This window comes from Panthera tigris, chromosome B1, assembly GCF_018350195.1.
Source record: "Panthera tigris isolate Pti1 chromosome B1, P.tigris_Pti1_mat1.1, whole genome shotgun sequence".
In the NCBI taxonomy this organism is placed as follows: domain Eukaryota; kingdom Metazoa; phylum Chordata; class Mammalia; order Carnivora; family Felidae; genus Panthera; species Panthera tigris.
Window position 1 is genome coordinate 66,585,653 of NC_056663.1, and position 11,967 is coordinate 66,597,619.

The window sequence follows — 11,967 nt, forward strand, 5'->3', positions numbered from 1 at the left end:
AAGGTTAGGTTTTTTAATCTTTATTTTATTTTCATGTTGGTGTTTATAGCTATAAGTTTCACTTTAAGAAACACTTTGGCTATATTCCACAATTCTGGTATTTGTATTTTGGTATTTCATTTTCTTTCATGTAAAATTACTTCTGAATATTCCTTAGGACTTATTCACTGACCCATTAGTTATTTAGTTTTTGAAATAATTTCCATATATTTATGAATTTCCCAAATTTCGTTTTGTTATTGATTTCTAATTTAATTCCATTGTGGTCAGGGAACATGTTTTACATGATATCAATTCTTTTAAAATTACTGAGACTTGTTATGTGGTTTAACCTATATTATATCCTAAAGAATGCCCTATAGTCACTTGAGAAGACTGCATATTCTGCTGTTGCTGAACTGCTCTCTAGATGTTCCTTAGTTATATTTGGTTTATAGTTCTGGTGAAGTCTTTTATGTTCTTTGTGTTCTTCTACTGATTTGTTCTACCTTTTATTGAAAGTAGGATATTTGGGGCACCTGCATGGCTCAGTCGGTTAAGTGTCTGACTTTGGCTCAGATCATGATCTCATGGTCCTTGAGTTTGAGCCCTGCCTTGGGCTCTTTGCTGACAGCTCAGAGCCTGGAGCCTGCTTTGGATTCTGTGTCTCCCTCTCTTTCTTCCCCTCCCCCGCTCACACTCTGTCTCTCTCTCTGTCTCAAAATTAACATTAAAAATTATTTAAAAAGAAAAGAAAGTGGGATATTTAAATCTCCAACAGTTGTTAAATTTTCCATATTTTCTTTCAATTCTCTCAGTTATTCCTGTATACATTTTAGAACCTTGTTAGTAGCTGCACACATGCTTAAAGTTGCTATATCTCCCTGATCTTTCGATCCTTTTATCATTTAAAATGCCATTCTTTGATGCTAATAACAATTTTGTTTCTTAAATTCTTTTTAGTCTCTTATTAATGAGGCATTCAAGCTCTCTTTTAGTTATTATTTGCATGGTATATCTTTTTCTACTCTTTAATTCAGTCTACTTGTGAGTTTTAATTTAAAGTGTGTCCCCATGCACAAAACATAGTTGGATAACATTTTTTTTTTCATGCTATCAACATCTGACTCTTCGTTGGATGTTTAAACAATTTAAGTTTAATGAAATTACTGATAAAGTAATTTAGGATACTCTGCTATTTTTATGTCTTCTGTTCTCTTAAATCCTATAGGATATTTTGCTATTTTTTTTAAATTTTTTTTAACATGTATTTATTTTTGAGACAGAGAGAGACAGAGCATGAACAGGGAAGGAGCAGAGAGAGAGGGAGACACAGAATCCGAAACAGGCTCCAGGCTCTGAGCTGTCAGCACAGAGCCCGACGCGGGGCTCGAACTCATGGACCGTGAGATCATGACCTGAGCCGAAGTCAGACGCTTAACCAACCAAGCCACCCAGGCGCCCCAGATATTTTGCTATTTTTATATGTCTTCTGTTCTTTTATATTCCTCTATTTCTACATTATAGCCTTCTTTCATGTTAAATAAACATTTTCTAGTCTTCCATTTCATCCCTTTGTTATTTATTCCAGTATACATTTTCAGATATTTTCTTAGTGGTTGCCTTGAAGTTTATAATTACATCTTTACATAAATCTATATAATTCACATTAATATTAACATAATTTCAATAATATATAAAATGTTTTCTCCAAAATAGATCCATCCTCTATCCTCCTTCTTCGTGTTATCTCTGTCATACAGTTACATATTTATACAGTTTAACTTTTATAATTATTACTTTATGCAGTTGTTTTTAAATCAGATCGTTGAAGAAAAATAAAAAGTCTAAACACATACATATTGCCTTTCCTGTTTACTTATATAACTATCTTTATCAGTGATCTTTATTTTTCGGATAGATTTAAATTACTTTCATGTATTATTCCACTTCCTTTAGAATTGCTTATAATGCACATATCCTGGCAATAAATTCATTTATTTTTTAAAAGCTTTATCTTTATTTTTATTTTTGAAGGATATAGAATTATTTGATGATGGTCCTTTTCTTTCAGCAATTTGAATGTCATCCCACTGCTTTTGGACTTCCATGGCCCTTATGAGAAATCTGCTATTACTCTTATTGAGAATCCTTTGTGTGTGATGAGTTACTTCATGCTGCTTTTAAGAGTCTCTTTTTGTGAGAAAGAGGCAAACTAAGAAAGAGACCCTTAACTCTCTTCATGAGAGAGAGGCAAACCAAGAAACTAATGGTTACAAGAAGGGAGGAGGTAAGGGGATGGGTTAAATAGGTGATGGGGATTAAGTAGTGTGCTTGTTGTGACGAGCACAAGGTGATCTATGGAAATGTTCAATCACTATATTGTACACCTGAAACTAGTATTACACTGTATGTTAACTAACTGGAATTTAAATAAAAACTTTAAAAAGAGTCTCTATTTGTTTTTTTACTCTTGACAACCTAACTATATAATTTGTCATGATATTAATATCATGCTATTGTACATACTATTAGTAGTCTGAATTTCTTGGATGTATAAATAGTGCTTTTTATTTAATTTCAGAGGTTTTGGACCATTTTTCTTCAAATACACGTTCTGCCTCTTTCTCTCTGCTTTCCTTTGTCACATTTATTTGCATGTTGGTACACATTGTGATATCCCCTAGACATATGAAGCTCTGACCACTTCTTCTTCATCCCTTTTTTCTATCTGCTCTTAAGACTGGGTAATTTCTTTTGACCTATTTTCAAGTATGCTTATTCTTTCTTAAGCCAATTCAAATCTTCTGTTGAACTCTCGTGATTATTTTAAATTTCAGTTAATGTATGTCTTAATCCATTTGGGCCAAATTTGACAAACACTAGTATGGCTCAAAACAACAAACATTTATGTCTCACAATTCTGGAGAATGGGAAGTCCAAGATCAAGGTGCTATCATATATGGTCTCCTATCCGGTTCATAGATAAATAGCCATCTTTTTGCTGTGTCTTCATATAGTGGAGGGGATGAGGGAACTCTTGGGGCCTCTTTTATAAGAGCACTTATCCTGTTCATGAGGGCTTCACCATCATGAGACAATTATTTTCCAAAGATTCTCACTTCCAAATACCATCACATGGCGGGAATACATTTCAATACATACATTGTGTAGGAAAAAAATATTCAGTCTATAACAATGTACTTTCACCCCAGGATATTTTTTTAGAATTTTTCTCTCTCTTTTTGATGTTTTATTATTTATTTTTGAGAGAAAGAGCACAAGTTGGGCAGGAACAGAGAGAGAGAGGGAGACACAGGCTCCAGGTTCTCAGCTATCAGTACAGATCCTGACATGGGGCTTGGACTCACGAACTGTGAGATAATGACCTAAGCTGAAGTCAGCCACTCAAGCAACTGAGCCACACAGGCAACCCTAGGATTTCTCTCTTTTTTATGATATTCTCTATTTAGTAACATATCAATCCACATCTTCCTTTAATCATTTAGACATGATTATTTTTAGTTCTTTGAACATTTTTAATTCCTTAAAATCTGTCTAGTAAGTCCAACATCTGTCCTTTCTTAAAGAGTTTCTATTGATTACTTTTGTTCACTTGATATGAAGAAAAAAACTAATGGATGTTAGCATTTTTGAAAATTATTTTTTTTAAAAACGAATGTCACAGACAATATATTTGACAAGTATGGGTAGTAGATTCCCTCTCTTTCCCATGTATTGTTGGTGGTGTTTACTATGTTGGGGTTTTTTGCTGTTTGTTAGTTCAGTGATCTTCCTGAACTGATTCTATAAAGTCTGCATTCCCTGACATTTGTGGCTACTGAAGTCTCTGTTCATTTAGCTTAGTGGTTAGATAAAGATTGGATAGATTTCCTTAAATACTTGGAATCAGTAAGTCTCTTACACTTCATCAGGATTCTTTAGTTCTGACTTGGGGTCACATTCAATGTTTCTATATGCAGATTGCATCTCTGCTTTACCTTTCACTTCTTGCTTGCATAGAACCTCAAAATTAGCCACAAGTGAAGCATTCATGTATCTGGGGTTTTCTCGCCATGAAACATCTTTGCACATGCATATGGTCTTTTATATTTATAAAAAATGAGGAGATTTTTAAAACCACTATGGACATCTTAATTCCTCAAATCTTCCTTTTAATATTTTACTTTCCTCTTGTTTGTCTCAACCAGTATCATTGCCTTAGTCTACTATGATGTTAAATAATTGTCACTAAGTTTTTTACCAACTCCCTAAGAAAGAGACTTTTTCCATTGAGCAAGCTCAGAATCAGACAATCAGATCTGGGAATGGGACTTTTACAGAGTGGTGACATATATGTCAAATAGTGCCAATTCTTTGGCAATGGGGGACTTTGGATGAGCTGCACACTGGGCTTCTCCTCTCCAATTACTATAATGTTGTTAGTTTTCACACCTTTCAGGTTGTGAGGCTGTCATTTAAAAGGCTACCATGAACCTGGGGACACAAGGTTGGAAATAGGATATGTCAAAAACTCGCTGTTCTTACAGAGATTTAGCTGTTATTACTGAATAGTCACTCCTTAGATGGTTGCAAGCCTTTGGTTAAATCTAGAGTTTTGAGTTGATTTTGACATGTTTCGTCAGTTTTCTCATGGCTTTTATGGAGATGAAGATTTTTTTTTGAGATGTAGATTTTGGAAGGGCCTTCTTCTGCTATTCTGAAAGTATTGCCTTTCTCCTGAATCTTTTATAAGTGCATGTAGCCTGAATAATTTCTGTTTGTTGAAAACCATGCAATTAAATGCTTTAAAATTTCTCTCCATCTTAAAATGTAGACAGATTTTTCCAGAAAATTTAATGCTTTAGTTTTAAGAATAATTCACTAGGTGCCGACCCATATTGTTCTTCATCAACATACACTTTTTATGCAGGCAAAATAACACATTTATATGCAATATTAAATAATCTGTTACATGCTTATGTATGTATTCTCACATATATGTATTTTAAGCAAATATTTATTGAGCAACCAAAATATTCTCGACACTGGTCAAACCAGCTGTCATTGCCCCAGTGAATTTTATATTCTATACTGTCAAGTAGATCATCAATGATGCTGGAAAATTCTTCCTTTTCCTTAATTTCTGTTTTTCATTTCATAGAAACATCCAGGTATGCCTTCATTTTCACTTTTGATATTAAAGAAGTTTAAAATGTAAAAGTTATATATTCTCAAAAACTAAATGTTCACTATATAGCAAACAAATAATATGTAATCTTTGTTGAGGCTGTTTCCTATGTCAATATCTCTTAAAGTTGAATAAGGTATGGACTGTTTCAAAGAATAATCAAATTATTGTGAACACTCACTCTCACTAAGAGAGTTATTGAAATATTAAATATACTAATAAGTTACATGTAAACTCTTACGCTATGGTTTCTCTGCAGATATAAAACCAAAACCTTTACAAATTAAATACTAATGTAACTATAGAATCAATTACATTTAATTAGTTCATTAATTTAATGTTATGAATGATGTGCTGAAAGCATTCTTTTTTTAATGTTTATTTATTTTGAAAAAAGCAGAGAGTGCACACACACACACACACAGACACACACACACACACACACACACGCACAGGAGTTGAGGAGGGGCAGAAAAAGAGAGAGAAAGAGAAAGACAGAGAGAGAATCCCAAGCAGGCTCCACATTCAGCACAGAGCCTGACTCAGTGCTCTATCCCATGAACCACAAGATCATGATCTGAGCCAAAATCAAGAGCCAGTCGCTTAAATGACCCAGCTACCCAGACGCCCATGAACATACCACATTCTTCAAAGAAGCTGAACTAGTATATCGATATCTACAGCACAAGGTTTTTTTTTTTTTTTCAAATTTGCCATGTCTAGAATTATGAGTGATGTGATGCTTTGATTTTTCTGCCTTTTTATAAAATTTGAAATATTGCAGAAGCTTCATTTGTACACATAACATGATTAAGGCTTCATTTGACATGAAAACTTTATTTTAGGTCATAATTTTACTGATCATTTCTCATTCACCTTTGTAAATTAAAGTCGGACTACTTGTCTCTGAGGTAGTTAACAGACACTGATGTGTCTTTGGCATGTTCAGTTATAATAACCAGTTTATCCATAATAATATAACAAATCTCAGACAGAAGTCATATCCTTCTCTATATTATGTCATACTATAAAACTTCTTAAAAGAATGAGCTAAATTTTCATTCACAGACATGGAATGAGGCCCAAAAAATACTGCTATGTGTAAATTTAATATAGAATAATATTAAGTTCTATTTAATATTACATAATAAAGTATAATATACTAAATATATATATACATTATATATGTGCACACACATATAAACTATCTGGAAGAATAAACTCCAAACTGTCAGCTGTTTTTATTATTTTACTGTTAGGGAATGTGAGTGAGTAGAGTAGATGAAAAATTACTTTTATTTATTGTTTTTGTACACTCATATGATAAGATTATTACCTGTTTATACTAAAAATATCTGTGTATAGAGAAAGCATAAGTTTTAATTCTATAGTATTAGAAAGTTTAGGACAGGAATTAGATATAATTTTCCTAAATATATATTGATAAATAAAATTAGCACTCAAGTGTGTGGTTAGAGAGTAGACAGTAATAATGAAATTTTGTGTTAAGCAAACCATGAAATGAAAAGTACCAAATATATGAACCTTAATACATGATGAAAAGCAACATTTTCATTTTCTTTAAAAGTTAAATTTTAAACAAAAATAATTGAGTTTTATTTTAGATTTCAAGTCTGGTACTATAGAAACATTGTGTTCAATTCAGAAATATGAACATTTAATTAATTTCAGGTAAGATTAAATCGTCCCATGAAAATAAAAGAGCCCAAATGTCCATCAATGGATGAATGGATAAAGATGTGGTATATATATATATATATATATATGTATATATATATATATATATATAATGGTGTATTACTCAGCAATCAGAATGAAATCTTGCCATTTGCAACTACGTGGATGGAACTGGAGGGTATTACACTAAGTGAAATTAGTCAGAGAAAGACAAAAATCATATGACCTCACTCATATGAGGACTTTAGGAGACAAAACAGATGAACATAAGGGAAGGGAAACAAAAATAATACAAAATCAGGGAGGGGGACAAAACAGAAGAGACTCATAAATATGGAGAACAAACTGAGGGTTACTGGAGGGGTTGTGGGAGGGGGGATGGGCCAAATGGGTAAGGGGCACTAAGGAATCTAGTCCTGAAATCATTGTTGCACTATATGCTAATTTGGATGTAAATTTAAAGAAATAAAAAATAAAATTAAAAAAATCATCCCATGAAAATAGATTTATTATGAAACTTCAACTTCTAACATCATAATAAAACGTTTTGTATATTATATGATAGAAAGACCCAACCTTTTTACACCTAGCAGGTGAACTCATCTCTCTAGTTACTATTGTCTTCATAAACTACTAGATCATTCTATTACCAGCCAGATCTCTTTGCCACAAAGAGTTTAAAACCTAAGTCACAACTTTTTGTTTTCATAATGCTCATGCAAGCATGGGATATCCTAGTATAATACAACTTATGTATAGACAGCTATAATTTTGTGCCTCTTTTCTCAGCAAATTTAATTCCTAAATGTTTTTTTCATTGCAAAATTATTCTGTGGTTTATCCTTAAATAATCATTTATAGTATTTATATATATTAAATAAGATAAATTACATTTAATTATATAATAATATAAATGCATATATATGCATAGGGTTATAGTACTTGTATATTATAAAAGTGGTTGTTTAAACCTCATCTCCCCCACAACCACAACTACTGAAAAGGAGTCCTCTATTTCTTTACGTCCCCAATTGCAGAAGAAAATCTTAACTTATTTTAATGGAATAAATTCCTAATATCAAAAAGAAAAATATAGAACCCTGATAGTAAGATATAACACATTAGAATTCTCTAGTCCTAGTAGAATTTTGACAGGCACTTCTTTAAACAGAGAATTTGAATATCTAGAGCCTACATTTGTATCATCTTTTTGTGTCTTCTCTTAATCTAAGAACTCAACATTCTCCAGCTTCTATGTGCATAAGACACAGTGTACCCAGGTTACATTTAAAAAGTGAAGAGTAGGGGCGTCTGGGTGGGTCAGTCAGTTACGCATCTGATTCTTGATTTCAGCTCAGGTCATGATCCCAGGGTCATGAGATTGAACCCTGTGTTGGGCTCTGCACTGAGCATGGTGCCTGCTTGGGATCCTCTCTCTCTCTGTCTCTGCCTCTGCCCCTCTCCTATGGTTATCCTCTCTTTCTCTCCCTAAAATAAAAAAAAAATTAATTTTTAAAACTCAAGAGTATTTATGTAATATAAGGCAATACCAATGGTAAATTAAATTAAATATTCAAATTTAGTTTGATATTATACTCAACTATTTGCCTAATATTTTATTACAAAAACTTGTATAAATACACAAAAGTTGAAAAAATAGTAGAATAAACACTACTATATCCTCTACCTAGTTTCACCTATATTTGATTACAATACACATTTTTATATACTGATTTCATTTCACTGTGTAAATACAGTACATATTTTTTATTGTTACTGGATCACTTGAAGTAAGTTGGAACATCATAACACTTTATCACAATTTCCACAAAATGTGTATCTTAATATTAAGTGTATTCTCTTCCTTAATCACTCTACCATTCATATAGGCTTTCCAGTCTAAGGTGATAGCATCACCATAAACTGAGTTCTTTCAGGCAGTACAAAGACACAGTGTTCCCAAGAATTTTTAGTCTAGACAGATAACGTGAAAGCAGACTGCATAATTCAAGACTGACAAAACAAGAATTAATAACCTAGGACCAAAAGGTCTAAAAAAATACTTGTAATATTTGTATTAATAGTGCATGTGAAAACCCACTTATATTTCCTTTATCTGTAACCCACAATTTATCAGATTATTATTATACAAACAGGCATTAAATATTTATTTACACAATATCTCTTTCCAGGTAACACTTAGAATTGAACAAGACTATTTTGCTAAAATATGGATGTTAATAAGCTTATGAATTTTCAAGAAAAAAAACCACTTAATTCTTTAGATAAGAATGATGACTATCAATTGACTTTGTTTACAAAATAGCTCAAAACAATAGTAACAATATTTAAATATTTCCCAAAGTACCTTAACTATATTACTTTAATTTGTTTTATTTTTGGATTCCACATATGAGTGAAATCATATGGTATTTGTCTTTCTCAGTCTGACTTATTTCACTTAGCCTAATACCTTCTAAATCAATTCAGGTTGTTGTAAATGGCAAACAAAACAAAAACAAAACAAAACAAAAAGACAAAAAACAAGCAAACAACAACAACAACAACAACTACAACACCCTCATCTTTTTATGGGCAATATTCCACTGTGTGTGTGTGTGTGTGTATGCATGTGTGTGTGTGTGTGTGTGTGTGTGCGCACGCATACCACATCTTCCTTAACCATTCATCTATCAATGAACACTTAGATTGCTTACATATTGTAGCTATGGTAAACAGTGCTGCAATAAATCTAGTGATGTATATGTCTTTTCGAATTAGTGTTTTTTATTTCCTTTGGTAATACCCAATAGTGGAATTATTGGATCATATCATATTTCTATTGTTAACTTTTTGAGATACTTCCAGACCATTTTCCACAGTGGCTGTACCAATTTACGTTCCCACCAATAGTTCAGGAATTTTCTTTTTTCTCCACATTTTCATCAACAACTGTTATTTCTTATATTTTTGATTTCAGCAATTCTGAAAGGTATAAGGTCATATTTCATTGTGGTTTTGATTTGTATTTCCCTGATGATTAGTGACATTAAGCATCTTTTCATGTGTCTGTTGACCATGTGTATATCTTCTTTAAAGTATTTGTCTATTCAGGCCTTCTGCTTCTTTTTTCTTTTTTCTTTTTTTTTTTTTTTTTGGATTGTTTGTGTTTTGGAGTTGTATAAGTTCTTTTTATATTTTAGATATTAATCCCTTATTGGATATATCATTTGCAATTATTTTCTCCCATTCAGTAGGTTGTTTTTTTACAAAGAAGGCAACAATATACAATGAGGAAGAGACATTCTCTTCTACAAATGGTGTTGGGAAAATGGAACAGCTACATGCACAAAAATGAATTCAGACCACTTTCTTATACCATACACAAAAATAGACCCAAATGGATTAAAGACCTAAACATGATATGTGAGACCATAAAAATCCTAGAAGAGAACATAGGCAGTGATTACTTTGACATCAGCCGCAGCAATATTTTTCTAGATGTGTCTCCTGAAGCAAAGGAAACAAAGCAAAAATAAACTATTGGAATTACATCAAAATAAAAAGCTTTTGTATAGTGAAGGAAACCATCCATAAAACAAAAAGGCAACCTACTGAATGGGAGAAGATATGTTCCTTTACTTTTTCTAACCATGTAATTATTTACTTAGGTTTAAGAATATATCCTTTTCTTAAAAGAACACAATTGGATATATCAAGCAAATTACTAAACTGTGTCAGAAAGCTTATAAATTAGGTACGATAAATATCACTTAAGATCTTGCTACTCATTTAACATTAATACCTATAAAATCTTCCCAAGAAACTGTCCTACCGTCTACTTTATAATAAGTGGAATGACAGGGTGAAGGTATTAAGGAATATTCCCTATGGCAGGACAAGAGTATTGACAACATTGATATCTCAGGAAGCAAAAGAAAATACCTTTAAAAGGACTATAGATGAAACACAGAAGAGTTGGTCTCAATGGCTCCTGGTTTCTTATCTTTTTAATGTAACATGATAGCAAAAGTATGTAAACAAAAAAAACTTGAAACAAACAATTCAACCACCTTATGTTACTCATTGTTTAATTCTTCTGTATTGTTACTGAATTTTTATCTAGGTGATTTATCATTTGTTGATAAACCTTATTAAAGTCTCTATCTCTAAATTGTTATTTCTTAATTCTTCAGTGTTGCCAGTTTTTGCCCCACATGTTAAAGTGCAGTTGGTAGATGTCTTAGACATGATACGTTTAATTCCTACTGAATTAGTATTTTGTCATAACGCAATAAAGTTCTGTATATCAGATAATATACCATGATTATATCTAAAGCATATTTTTATGATCATGATATAGCCAATCCAGCTTTCCTGTCCTATCTCTTTCAAGATATATCTTTTACTATGGTTTGCACTTTTCAAGCCATCTGGATATTTGTATTTATTCGATCTGAAGAGAAACCAGAGTATGGATATTTGTATTTAAAGTGTGTTCTTTGTAGATGACAAGGTTTGGGGTGTTACTACTTACCTATATTGACAATGATTGTTTTTAATATGCATGCTTAATTCACATATATTTAAAACTATATTTAAAACTAGTAAATTGCATTTTACTAGTTTGTTTTTGTTTAAGTTGACCATTTTGCTATTTGTCACATCTTCATTTTGTTACTTTAATCATGTTTTTCTGCCATTTTAGTATCTGTTGGTTTTATGATCATATTTCTTTTTAGTTTTAAAAGTGACATTTGGGATCACCACCTATCTTATGTGTCTTTAACTTATCAAAGTCTACCTGGATGTAATATTGTAGCACTTCACTTAAAAATAAAAAAACAAACAAAACCCCAAACCTTATAGCAATAAAATTCTGTTTACAGCCCTCTTCATCTTAGTATTTTTTTCATAAATTATGTTACTAAAATTGATATCTCCAGTTGTTATTATAAATGCTTTTACAAATAGTCATACTTTCAAGAAATTGAGAAGAAACATACATACACACAGACTCACATACGAGTATATATGCACACATACCCACACCTGTTATTATATCAGATGCTCTCCACTCCTTACTATAGATCCCAGTT

General features: G+C 31.9%; 1 long non-coding RNA gene across 2 annotated transcripts in view; it reads right to left on the reverse strand.

Annotated features, from left to right (window-relative positions):
• The window catches only part of LOC122237930, a 196,692-nt gene that overhangs the window by 73,557 nt on the left and 111,168 nt on the right, over positions 1-11,967 (reverse strand). The window lies entirely within an intron of this gene.